We start from the raw sequence: 14,328 nt of genomic DNA, 5'->3' as shown, positions 1-14,328 counted from the left end.
TAGCAATATAAATTACAGCTCTGTGATAGTAATAATAATAATAATGGATTGGATTTCATATAGCGCTTTTCAAGGCACCCAAAGCGCTTTACAATGCCACTATTCATTCACTCTCACATTCACACACTGGTGGAGGCAAGCTACTGTTGTAGCCACAGCTGCCCTGGGGCACACTGACAGAGGCGAGGCTGCCATATCACGCCATCGGCCCCTCTGGCCAACACCAGTCTAGGATAGTGTATAAATTTGTAGTGAAAAAAAGAAATGTTGAACAAGGTGGGATTGAACCCACAACCTTTGAGCTGCAGACCGGTGTCATTACCAATTGCGCCACCTGGAAAGGTGGCTGGCGGCTGGAAAAAAGATTGATGAGCAGTCAGAAATACATCGCGGTGAGAGGCGTAAAACGCCGTTTTTTGGAGTTACAAAACGTTGTGTAACTGAAAAACTAGGTGGGATAGAAGCATAATTCTTTTACTGGGTGAATCAGCGGACTTTGGTGTACTTAGACTGTGATTTATAGTTTTGTACCTCCGTCATGGAGATATGACGAGAGAAGAAACGGCTTCATTTTCAGAGTTTGAAAACTGACAGGAGGACACATGAATCGGCACAAGCCTCTTGTCTTAACTTTGCTTTGTTAAAATTATTTATGATTTATGATTTGGCAGAAACACTGGGACTTGGTATAAATACTATGATTGACATGAAATACTTTGACTTAGCAGAAATTCTATGATTGAGCAGAATTACTAGGATTTAACACTATGATTTGGCTCAAAAACCTTTATTTTTCAGTTATATTATGATTTGGAAGAAATACTATGCTTTGGAAGAATTACCAAGATTTGGCAGAAATACTATGAGCAGTAATAGTATAACATAGCAGAAATACTGTTATTTTGTGGAAATACTATACGTTGGCACAAATAACATGATTTGGCAAAAATACTATGATTTAGCAGAAATGCTATGATTGAACAGAAGTACTAAGATGTAGTAGAAGTACTTTGATTTAACAGAAATACTATTATGGAGTAGTAATACTTTAACATGGGAGAAATATTGATACAGACACACACATACACAGAGCCTAAAGGGAACAGTGGCTGTTAAGAGTCTGGGCTTGGTATATCTAGGTCAGTTAAATTAGCTGCACCTGCTGTAATCAGCCCTTACACACACAGACACAGAGAGAGGTATAAGTTTTCTGCAGTGTGATTCTCACATTCAGGATTCCCCTCGAACAAATGACCATAATTTCCTAACCGTAGGGGCCACCATTTTGTTCAGAAGAGATGGGGGAATCTGCAGGTCTTCATAATTCAGAGATAAAATATAAATTATTGAAGATATATGACTTGTAATACACTGTAACTGATTAGAGGCGAAGCAAAACTGCCTTGACTTGCCCTCAAACAACGTTTTATAACTCTAAATCTATATGGAGCATCAAAATCATTCTTTCACCGTAAGAAACAGCAGGCTTTGGTGAACAGTCATGGAAATTTTCAGGTCTCTGTTGAAATCCATCAAAAAGATATGACGAGAGAAAAAAGTGCCTCATTTCCAGAGTTTGAAATCTGAAGAAAACTGAGAGAGGGACAAATTTCCTACCCTCAAACAACTGTAATTCATGCCCAAACGGTAATAGGTGAGGAAAAAATTCTTGAATTGTGAGCATCAGGAGTGTCTGAAGATATATTGGCACAAGCCTCATGTCTTAACTTTACTTTGTTAAGGAGATATGACAATTTGAAAATGCCTCTCATTAGAGAGTCCCAGCGCTGATTTTGAACAGACTCTCCATTGACTTTCTATGGAGAGTTTTCAGACTTTGTGTTGCTCTGACGCGATTTGATAAAAATCTGTAACTTCCACAACAATGATAGTGACATTTTCTGAAAGCCAGCAAAAATACCTACGTTTTGATGTATAATTTGTGTGGGTTGAGTGGAAATTGAGCGAGTAGCAAGAAGTTGTTGGGACATGAAGAGAAAATTCAGAACAGACCAGCGCTCACTCTGAGTTAATTGCATAGCAACCATAACAACGCATGTATTTTCTGAAAAATCACAATTTTGCAACTGAAAACTTAAAGAGGTATAAGAGTAAAATGGTAGAAGATCTGAAAAAGCTGAATCAGACATGAATAGCCCAATAATTAGAGAACATTTTAAAGTTTGAATGGAGTTTCTAGGTGAAAGTATGAGGAAGTAGTTAAGTTTCAAAAGCAAGAAGGTTTTAGCAGAATTGTGGAAGTTTCCCATTCATTTCAATGGGACAAATTAAAGGAAAAAAGTGTAATATTTTAAAAAGTATAATAGTAATAAACACCAAAAGATATAGCGATCATTAGCAGAAATAGCCAAATAGTTTGAACGGAGAAAATCGGCTGAACACTGAGGGAGTAGTTAAGCGCCAAAAAACGTACGGAAGCAACTAGAATAAAGTAGAATAAAGAATAAAGAGAAACAGGAACTCAATACTGTGGAAGCCCTTTTAGGGCATCCACACAACTAGAAAGTGCATTTTCTGAAGAAACTGCAGTGTGAATGCTTGAATCTGAATGTATGCACTGAAATGAATTAATTGCTGAATTTTAAATTAAAAATGTTGAATGAGATTAAAAAAAAATGAATTTAACCTGAAAACAAAAGTGCTGAACTGCTAAAAGCTGAAGGTTACACAGAAGAAGAAGTTGGAAAAAAGCTGAAAATGTTTTAATTGTAAATTAGAAAAACCTAAGAAATGAGAAAAGAACATTTAGAGTCAGAAAACATCTGAATGAATATTAAAAGTTCATATTCTATGAATCACTGGATGACTAAAATGTGATCCCTCCGCTTGGATCCACACAGTTTGAAAAATTTAAAAGTCTGAGCTTTGAAAGACACGGTGTTGGAAAGAGAACAACGATGGTGACATTTTGAGGGTAAAATGATGGCTGTAGAGTAAACACTGTGGACACAGCAGCAGTTGAAGGAGAAGTGTTTAAGATGAATCTTGGCACACTGAGAGAGAGCTCGTTAGGCAGGCAGGTGTGAGCCTGGTTGCTATAGTGACTGCACCCAATGGCTCCATACACACGCACAGACATGCACCTCACTTTTGCTGCTTAAAATGAACAGAAAAGTCAGCCCCAAACAAATCGTTCCCAAATGAAAAGTACAAGTCATATTGACAAAATTCTTTCACCGTGAGCGGCAGCAATGTCCAGTCTACCGAATTCTCAGTTTTCATGCCTGTGGAGTTTATTATATGGACGTGGTGACAGTGGAAAGACACCATGCTCTTCTGATTTTCAAACGAACCTTCTGAGCCATTTTAACATTAGAGTCTATGGAAGAGTTGGAGCGAGGAGGCTGCGCATTGGTGACATTTATGAAAGAACCATAACACCTAGTACAATTAGTAAACACATTGGATGAAAGAGGACAATGATGGCTACGTTTTGAGGGTAAAATCATACCTGTAGAGCAAACACGGCAGCAGTTTTAAAAAAGATTTTAAGATTAATTTTTTTTGCTCCTCTCACTCTAGCAGTTGAGCTGTCTCACTCTAGCCCCAACATTCCGTCCCATACACACCCATTATAAACTCTGAAACGGGTGAAAAAACATCATGAAACTTAAACTGGAACTGAAGAAAAAGTATAATAGATATTGAAAAGATAAATACAAGTTGAATAGTTCAATGTCTTGGCTTCATTTTAAAGTTTGAATGGTGGCTCTATGTCAACCTATGTGGAAATAGTTAGAGTTGAAACAGGAGTAAGTTGAATGAGCATTTGAAGATTCTCCCATTGAAATACATTATAAATTTTTGTTGAATAAAGTTGAATAATTTAAAGAATATAGAAGTTAAAAATGAGAAAAATACAAGCACACATGTCCAAAAGATGAAGAATCTAACGGTCGTTGAATGGTTTTTCTAAGTTAAACTGTGTTGAAGGAGATAGATGCCGAAAAACGTACGGAATATGAAAAGTAGAAGAACAATACTGTGGATGCTTAATAAGCATCCACACTAATAATAAAGAAACAGAAGAACAATACTGTGAATGCTTTTACAAGCATTCACACTAATAAAATAGAAAAATAAAGATTACAACAACAATACTGTGAATGCTTTTCAAGCATTCACACTAATAAACTGCTTCAACCAGCCCTTAAATTCAGGGTTTGATTCCCACTCTTTTCTGTATTTTTGAGTGTACAGTTTAGACTGAGACATGATGAGCTAGCTAGCTAGATGTTTAGCTTATGTCACAGAGAGGCACACACACAATGGCGGAAATGAGTAATTTACTGTGTTGGAATGATGTTTTAGTGCACTGATATAGTTTAGACAAAGAAAAATGTACATTTACCGGCTTTGCTCATGTGCGATTCATTTGCAGTTTGTACGCGTAAGGGTGAACATCTCCTGCTCTGACAGCAGCTGGGGGGGACTGCTGCGTGAGGACTATCCACCGCCTGTAAGCGCTTTGACACGGGCGATGTGCCCATGGAAGCACCAGCTGCTTGTTGAGAGTAAGAGCGATTTGTGGTTTCATGTCAAAAAGTCGTCATAAGTCTCCTATAACACCAGCAAAAGTTGCCAGATTTGTCACTAGTCACTTTTTAGAAAAAAAGTCGGTAAGGGGGTCTGAAAACTCGCTAAATATAGCGACAAAGTCGGTAGGTTGGCAACACTGTGCGTGATGCGCACATGACCACTGATGCGCTCATTCCCTTTGGGTGCGCTTGATTCTTGCCTCTTGACTAGGGTGACCATATTTTGATTTCCAAAAAAGAGGACACTTTGCTCAGTCATGAAGAACTTTTTTAAAGAAACATATTTAACATATTTAAACAATGCCTTCTCTGTGCGGTTACTGAATTGTGAAATAAAATGTGTCATATAGGCTTTTACAAGTCAACAAGTGCAAAAACAATAACTTCAAAACCTCTGAAATTAAATAATGGTACAGAAATAATGCCTCATCTGCATAAGAAAAATTACCAGTACTAGGTTGGTATGAGGGCTGGACTGGGACAAAAAATTGACCAGGGCATTTTGACTAGAGACCGGCCCACCAGGTATTATAGGAAAAGCCATAAAGCCTTTGAATGAAAACAAACGCTGTTGTGACAGTGATGTACACTGTCTTGTTGGTATATGTATGATTTCTAGACATTTTACATCAGATAAAAACTTTGGTTGTAAGATTCAGATAATTATTTATTAAAAAGCCAGACATTTTAAATGAGAATAAGAAAGAAAGGTATTTCTTTGTGCCCCCCTTTCCCTGTTAATGCCCAAGCTGGCCCCCTGGCAAAACTTTACTAGAGCTGCCCCTGCACAGTTACCAGCTGTAAGCTAGTTAGAAAAAGGATCCTGGTGTTATTTGTCTCTCAGAAACAGGTTCATAACTTCCCTTCAACTCATTCATGTCACCTAAAAGGTAAACCTGTTTCTCCATCACCTGTTAAGCTCTGATGATTCAGTGAGGACATCTCCTGGTTTCATCTTCATGTTTCCCTCTCACCACATATCCAAACTGATATCATATCACTATCATAACATCATAGCATCCACCCAGCTGTATAGAAACTCCGTCATGCTAGCTAGTACGCAGTACGAGTTATTGTAACTGACTGTAAAAAAAACTGACTGTAACTGACAGCACAACGAAAATAAACTACACCTAAACTTGGTTTATATCTGACTGATTTTTACACATCGGCCAGCATCTGGCCAATCCACCACCTTTCATTGTTTATACCGTTACAACAACAACAACAACAAAACCATCGGCCGTAAAAACGAAAAATCACCATTGGCCCACCGGTGGTCAGTCCAGCTATGGTCGGTACAAGGGAAATTTCTTTCGCAGTTCGTCTGAAAAGATGCACTTGCGCTTTGGGATCTTTTAAACATCAGTAGGTGCATTGCTGCGCGCTGTCAGTCCCGTCTGTGAGCGCAGAACAAGCGCTCACAAAGCAGCAGTTCGGGGTTGACGTTGTCGTGTTATTCAATTATACGTGGGTCCACTGTATGATTCATAACCAGCTTTTTATTTTCCGTTCTTACTCTGTTCAACATAACATTCCATTTTATTCAAAACCCACAGGTTTTCCTGTCGGAATACAGGAAAACCCGGACATTTTTATCAATCTCGAAAATCCCCCCAGACGCCCCGGACAGAACATGAAAAGTGGACATGTCCGGGGAAAAGAGGACGGTTGGTCACCCTACTCTAGACATCCTGAGGCCGAGTCAGCAGGAAATTTGCACAACTCTCTTGCTGCTGAATTTAACATTCTTGAACAAGTCACCTATATAGTCTGTCAAAACCCGAACGTGAAGTCATATTGCCTTAGATTTCTATCCATCCTTGTCTCTCCTTAGTGCATGATATAAGGATATAAGGAAAAAAAGGATATAACACTTTGCCCCTGCATAGACTTCCATAACCTAAGCAAAATCACATTAAAAAACAAATACCCCTTACCTGTCCTCGTCTCAGCATTTGAACTCCTTCAAAGCACGACTATCAACACAAAACTGGATCTCTGCAACACTCATTATTTGGTAAGGATCAGGAAACGAGATGAATGGGAAACTGCATTCAATACATATCTTGGCTATTCTGAGTATTTTGTAATGCCATTTCGTTCGACAAATGCTACAGCTGTGTTTCAAACCCTGGATAATGATGTCCTACAGGGCTTCATCAATCTTTTTGTGTTTATCTACCTTGCGGAGATATTTATCTTCTCGAAGTCTCTCCAGGAGCACAAGACACAGGTCCATCTGTTCCTCCAGCGCATCTTGGAAAACCCACTCTATGAAAAGGGAAAAATATGTGAGCTTCACGTTGAGTTTGTCTTTCTTGGGATTCACTGTAGGAAGAGGGCAACTGAAGACTCATTGGGTGAAAGTTAAGGCCATGGTAGACTTTCCCATTCCCACGGACTTAAAGCAGCTGCAAAGGTTCCTTGGTTTTGGCAACACCCATCTTTGGCCTTTCCATTAACTAGTCTCACCTCTCCCAAGCACCCTCTTCAGTGGAGTTCTGCTGCCCAAGCCGTCTTGGACAAGCTGAAGCAGCTCTTCGTCACAGCACGCATTCTCGTACAACAGAACCTGAGTGACAGTTCATTGTGGAGGTGTCATGGTCCGGGGAAGTGTCTTGTTTTTTGGTGTTTTTCCACTGGGCTCCTGCACCTTGGCCTTGCCTGTTTGGTGGGGTCTGCCACTGGTGTCGGCCCAGTCTCACCTGCAAGCCATCAGCAGCAATCAGCCATTCTGCATTTAAGGGCGGTGTGGACTACAAAATTTAATTCAAATTTTATTTGTCACATACATAATCATACACAGTACGACATACAATGAAATACTTATTGCTGTGCAATTCCCTGCCAAATACAAGAAAAAACCCAACAATCACTTAAAAGTTAAAGTTAAAAATCAAAATTAACAAAGGTGTGCAAATCAGCAGTGTGCAGATTGACAGTGAACAGTCAAAAAAAACAGCTAATGAGATATGTTATTGTGAGTTTGTTATTAAGTGCATGTATAGCTATGTGATATGAGAGAGGCCAGATCAGAAGTACATTATTATTGTTGTTATTAAGTGCATGTGCAATAGTGTGTAGAGATATATATAGAGAATCCAGTCCTACACCTGGTTCAGGGCCCGAATAGCCTGGCAGAAGAAGCTCATATTCTCCCCCTCATTCTCTCTGTGTTGGCCTTAAGGGAACGAAAGCGCTTTCCTGACTTCAACACTGAGAAGAGTCCATTGTCGGTGTGGGAGAGGTCTTTTATAATTTTCCTGGCATTGGTACTGCACAACTTGGTGTGCAGCCCTGAGTGAATGATGCATTCAGGAGAGCGCACCACTCTTTGGACAGCTCATCTGTCCTGCTTGGTGCTGTTCCCATACCAGGTGCAGATATTTCCCTTCAGCATGCTCTGAATGGTAGATGAGTAGACGTATGTAATAGAGTGTATTGTTGTAGAGTGTATTGGTAATAATACAGAAGTGCCTGTTACAGGGCTAGTTCTTGGTTGACCAACATATAATGAAAGGAAGCTTGTAGACCACTAAGGGAAAACAATAGTTTTGAGTTGGTATGTCCTGCTGTTCAATAAAACTCGTATCCACATCCTTCCTTCCTTCCCGATCCTTTCAAAAATTCTAACCCAGAATATCACAACTGGCGAAGAGGATTTTAAAGATTTCTGCAGCGTGAAAGAGGCTGTAGATGGACTGTGTTTAAATGTAAGAAAAAAAATGATGTTTTCTTCACCGCTGCAGCAGAACAGCTTTTAGCAGTAGCATTGGTGAGCTAACATGGCAATGCATGTGGATATAATGAAGCAAAGGAAGATTTTGAGTCATATTTGGAGCGGTTGGAGCAATGGATGATGGTGAATGATGTTTCCGATGAGAAGAAAGTGTGCACATTTCTCTCTGTGATCGGAGCAGATACATACAGGCTGCTAAAGAATCTTGTGTCTCCGAGGGTACCCAGTACTATCCACTGTCCATGGAAAATGGACAGTGCATACCGTCAACTCCAGTGGTGATCACTGAGCGTTTTCGTTTTCAGAAACATAACCAGAAAGAAGGGAAGTCAGTTTCTGACTATGTTGTGGCCCTGAGGCAGTTGTCAGCCACATGTAATTTTGGACAATATTTGGATGAGGCCCTGAGAAATCGCTTTGTTAGTGGGCTGCATTCTGATGCTACACAGTGCAAGCTACTATCGGAAAAAGATCTTACATTTCCACGTGGATGTGAGATTGCCATATCCATGGAACTCGCTCCGAAGAATATGATGGAGTTCTCAGGACACCATGAACCTCACCAAGTAAATGCCTTGACAAATGCTCCAAATTTATCCAACAAAGGATGGAAAGGACAGAACAGGCAAGAGGACAATAACAAGCTAAAGAGCTGGAAGGGACCTAAAAAAGACACAAGAGTGAAGCAACCATGCTATCGTTGTGGTGGAAAACATTCAGCACATGAGTGCAAATTTAAGAGTGAAAAGTGTCATGTTTGCGCAAAAATATGACACATTGCATGTGCTTGCAGGAATAAAAAATTCTGTCAGCAAACTCAGTATGTGGAAACTGAGGATGATTGCTTAAGTAGGAAGGATGAAGCTGAACTCTTTGGAGTATATTCAGTGTAATCCATCGCCTCCAGTGAAAAGGGTTAGGTGAACAACAACAACACAAACAAGAACACCACCATGTTGCTGGATACAGGATCTGCAGTGTTGGTGGTATCAGACAAGTATTATCAGATGCATCTCACTCATTTCCCTATAAAACCAGCAATTGGGCTTAAGCTCTAGTCCTACTCAGGCCAACACATCACTGTGCGTGGATATATTATGTTACCAGTACAGTATGAGACCCAAAAAAATCATCCTACCGCTGATGGTTGTTCAGGAAAACAGACCAGCTCTGACAGGATGAAACTGGTTAAAGAAACTACAGCTGAACTGGAAACAGATCTTCACAGTACACGAGGTACTGGTGCAGAAAGAAGCAAAGCCAGTACTAAAGTACTAGAAGTGATTCAGAGCCAGGCAGTGTTTTCGGATGACCAAGGCTGTATTTAAAGCCAGAATCCACACTAAACCAAACACCACACCAATTTTCTGTAAAGCTCGCCGAGTTCCTTAAAAGAAGCTGTAGAGAAAGAGTTGGAAAGATTGTAAAAGGTGAAGGTCATTTCAAAGGCTGAGAAAAGTGAGAGAGCATCCCCTATTGTTACTGTACCGAAAGCAGACAAAACAATTGGGATATGTGGTGACTACAAAGTCAGTGTCAACCACTGTGTTGAAGAGGAGAGATATCCACTTCCTAATACTGAAGATATGTTTGCTACTTTAGCTGGAGGAACATCCTTCACTAAACTTGACCTTTCTCATGCCTATCAGTAGCTACAGTTAGACGAAGAATCGGAGAAGTATCTGGTCATCAACACACTTCTGGGCCTGCGGCTCGGTTCACTCTGGTACAGCTGGCTGCTGGCAGAGCCTGTGGACACGCTACTACCGCCCCCTCTGGCTTCTGCTCCGTGGCTGCTGGGTGACCTCTCGTTTGGGGCTCTCCTCGGCTCTTCCCAGGAGGGTGGCACAGGGTGGTCCTCCTTGGGCTCTTATACTCTGGGGCCTCTGGATGTCTAGGGCCTGGATCTCCTCCATGCCTGCTACATGCCCTGGGGGACAGGGCTATGGCTCCCCATACCCTCTAGCAGATCGTTACATGGAGAATCCTTCTGAATACAAGCGCACTGATCCACACACAGAACACAAACACATCAACACACGAAGTCTATATAAGTACCAGGGTCTGCATCTTTTAGAGGAAAAAGTAGCAGCCATAACAAATGCACCAGAACCAACAAACGTCACTGAACTGAAGCCTTTCCTGGGTCTTCTAAATTACTACAGTCGATTTCTGGAAAATCCATCCACCATTCTTCAGCCTTTGCATAATCTGTTGAGAAAAGATGATAAATGGATTTGGACCATGGAATGTGCAAAAGCATTTCAAGATGCAAAAAGTCTACTGCTGCAAAAGAAAGTGTTGGTGCACTACAGCACAAACCTGCCATTGAAGTTAGCCTGCAATCTGTCACCTCACAGATTGCAGGCGTGGTCATTTCTCATTTCATGGAAAATGGAGAGGAAAGGCCCGTGGCATTTGCATCAAGTACATTAACTGAAGCTGAGCACAAGTATGCCCAGATAGAAAAAGAGGCCCTTGCCATAATTTTTGGAGTCAAGAAATTCAATAAATATCTGTATGGGAGGAAATTCACCCTCATAACAGATCACAAGCCACTGCTGGCTATACCAGGACCAAAGTCAGCTGTCCCAAGACTCGCTGCACTAAGGATGCAATGCTGGGCTCTTATTTTAATGGCATACAACTATGACATTGAATACAGAAGATCAGAACATGCCAATCCAGATGCATTGTCACGTTTACCTCGCAACATGCCAGACAACACTGCAGAGGAAGGGAGTATCTTCTATTTCTCACATGTGGAGAATCTGGCGGATTCTCCACCCAGTTATACACACACCCACAACCACTAGCACTTTACCACTACTGTATAGTTCTGTGTAAATAATCATTCTGTACATACGATAATTTTTAACCCCACAACTGTTTATAACTTACATAGTTCACATTTCTGTATAACTGTATATCTCAGATTTCTGTATAGTTTTTATTTCATATTTATATCCTGTTCATAGCCTGTACATAGCTTGTACTCACTACAGCCTGTACATACTTATAGTTATAGAATATTCATAACATACTTCACACTGTGTACATTATAACATACCATAATAGACCCATTTCTATAATATACTTACACATCTCTATTATTGCTAATATATATTGTAATATATCTATATCACGACTAAAGCACTTTCTGGATGGATGCAAACTGCATTTCGTTGCCCTGTACCTGTGACATGTGCAATGACAATAAAGTTGAATTCTATTCTATTCTATTCTATATCTTCACCGGTTCCAGAGGGATGACCAGAAGTGATTATGGACTGTGTTGTTCCAGAGATTCCAACAAGTCCACCTGGGAATTTAACATCACACCCCTTACCTGCTGAACCACCTGAACAGACAACTGATGAACCACCAGTATCAACCCCAGAAACCGCCCAAAGCCCATCTGTGGAACGCAGATACCCAGAGAGACGCAGAGTTCCTCCAAAGAGACTGAATCTTTGAAAATGTAGAAACTATGATTTAAGTATTTACTGCCAGTTAATTTAGAAGTGAAACAGCCTTAGAGTAATGGCTACATTTGTTCATTGTTAGTAAAGGCAGTAGAATATTTTATTGGCAGTCAAAATTCATTTCTTAAAGAGTTTACTTATTTGAATTAAAAATCTAAAAGGGAAGGGATGTAATAGAGTGAACTGTTGCCCATCAGTGGTAATAATACAGAAGTGCCTGTTACAGGGCTAGTTCTTGGTTGACCAACATATAATGAAAGGAAGCTTGTAGACCACTAAGGGAAAACAATAGTTTTGAGTTGGTATGTCCTGCTGTTCAATAAAACTCGTATCCACGTCCTTCCTTCCTGATCCTTTCAAAGAGTCTAATCCAGAATATCACAATGTTCTTGAGCACCTTCAGAGGTAGGTAGCATGTCTAAGTCATTTGTGGAAGAAGAGACACTGCCGGGCATTCTTTACCAGAGTGTTAATGTGACGGGACAATTTCAGATACCTGTGAGATGTGAACACCCAGGTATCTGAAATTGTCTACTCTCTCCACCGAGAAATTATTTTACCTCTCATCACAGCTTTCCCTGCTTTCCAGAGAACAGATACTGATGTTCCAGGGGTGCCATTATAGTCTAAATATAGAGCCCACTCTTTTTAAAAATATTTAATAAAGTCTTCATCTTTGAGCAGTGATGTGTTAAATCTCTAGTTTGTACTTGGTGAAGTGTTCTTCTTATGTATTATTGTTAGAGTTATAGGAGCATGATCGCTGACAGCTACAAAGTGTATCTCAGTGTCTGAAATGTTACTCAGCAGTGAGCTGCTGACTACGAAATAATCCAGACGAGAGTAGGAGTGATGGACATGTGAGAAGAAAGAATATTCCTTACTGTTGGGGTGAAGGGAACCCCATGCATTGCAAAGACCATAGTCGCTCATATACTGTTTGATTATATTTGTGGACTGCCAATTGCGCTGAGTTCCTGTTGTGTTGAGCCTTTTTTTTTCATATTCTTAAACTCTTGTTTTAATAGTTTACAGTTGTGGACTGTGCACACTGGCTGTGTATTTTTGTGATGTAACCAAACCTTTTCTGTCCCTCTCAAAAAGCACAAGGAATCACAAGAACAAAGACTTTTTTCTTAGATGCAGAGTTCCTAATGTACAGCCTCAACAAAATATTTTGTGGACTGAAGAAGTATGAAGGTCAGACAACTCAGCAGACTACACCTGATTAAACAGATTAATTTGTGCAAAAGAAGAATGCTTTTTAGCTTTAGCACCAAAACATGTGTCCTTTTTTTTCAATAGGCCTAGAGTGAGACGTTTCCTAAAAATTCAAACTGCAATGTTCTGTCCTCATGTTCCACATACATTTATATTCATATTTCCTGTGTGTCCTCTGTTTGCGCTGCTGACCATATGGAAGCTGATAGAGGTAGAACTGGCTAATCCCATGAAACTCCACAAATTTAGCTTTCTTTTACTTTGCCATGTGGTGAGAGTCCTGTGACCACACTGTAAAATATAACTTGTCGTTTCAACTTAAAAATATCAGGTACAGGGCTGCCTTAAAATTTTAAGTTAAGTCAAGAAATAGAGTTTGTTCTTGTAACACAACCAAATGTTATGTTGATGAAAAATCACATGTTGGCTAAACTTTCGTCTTAGTTTAGTTGACTGAGATTTGTTAGTCAGTTCAACTCCTTTAATTGTCATTTTTACTTGGGAAAACTCTTTCAGCTAAATTAAAATAATCTATTGTTTAAACTCTTGTCCTAGTTCAGTTGACTTGGGTTTTTTAGTTAATTCAAATACTTTAGTAGTTCTTTTAACTTAGGAATCTATTTTAGCTTAACTAACATAATCTGTTAGCTAAGTTGATTTAAGTTTATTAATTACCTGAGCTCCTTAAGGTAGCTGAGTGAACTTGTAAATCAGTTTCATTTTAATTATCAGAGTTGATTGGCCTGTATTTTTATATAGCGCTTTTAATAGTCACTAAGGACCCCAAAGTTGATTGACTGGATGTAAAGAAAATTGTGTATTGAACATCTTAAGTTTTTTTTTGTTTTTGTTTTTGTTTTTTTTAGCTTTCTAACATCCATTTCAACAAAACTACCTGTTAGGTTCATCTTAGATCTCAGGTTTAAATACCTACATTCCTTTAAATTAATTTTCTGTTGCTTACAGAAAAAAATAAAACCCCACAGATTCCATTAAAGTGTATCTGATCATTTCAGGCAGAAAGTTTGTTTTAAGAACATGACAAGACATTTACTCATGAGCACCCAACATTCACCATTTATTGTGCCATCTTAGTCATCTGAGAAACAGAAAAATCAGTGACGTAGCTCATCAGGCTCACAATCCATCAAAACTCAAAGGTTGCTCCCTGTGAAACAATAAATTTGAACTTGGTCTTGAGCCCAGTTTGGGTGAAGATTAAATTCTGACCAATACTCTAGGAGCAGTAGTGATTCTTGTGAAGTAACAACATAAAGTCTGCATTAATGTAATGTATCAACGGGACACTTGCTATTTTAGA

General features: G+C 39.6%; 1 protein-coding gene across 2 annotated transcripts in view; it reads left to right on the top strand.

The window, feature by feature from the left end:
• Positions 1 to 4,398: 4,398 nt before the first annotated feature.
• The window catches only part of zpld1a (zona pellucida-like domain containing 1a), a 50,196-nt gene continuing 40,266 nt past the window's right edge, over positions 4,399 to 14,328 (top strand). Inside the window, exons 1-2 of one of the 2 annotated variants that reach the window (XM_039618414.1) lie at positions 4,399 to 4,535; positions 11,567 to 12,191. The gene's annotated coding sequence lies outside the window, so the exon portion shown is untranslated. Of the gene's footprint in view, positions 4,536 to 11,565; positions 12,192 to 14,328 lie in introns of those variants that run through there. The other variant, XM_039618415.1, reaches the window with a different exon arrangement.

The sequence above is a fragment of the Oreochromis aureus genome, linkage group 10 (assembly GCF_013358895.1).
Source record: "Oreochromis aureus strain Israel breed Guangdong linkage group 10, ZZ_aureus, whole genome shotgun sequence".
Lineage (NCBI taxonomy): Eukaryota > Metazoa > Chordata > Actinopteri > Cichliformes > Cichlidae > Oreochromis > Oreochromis aureus.
Note: the sequence above shows the minus strand (reverse complement) of the source record. Positions and strands in the feature narration are given on the sequence as shown.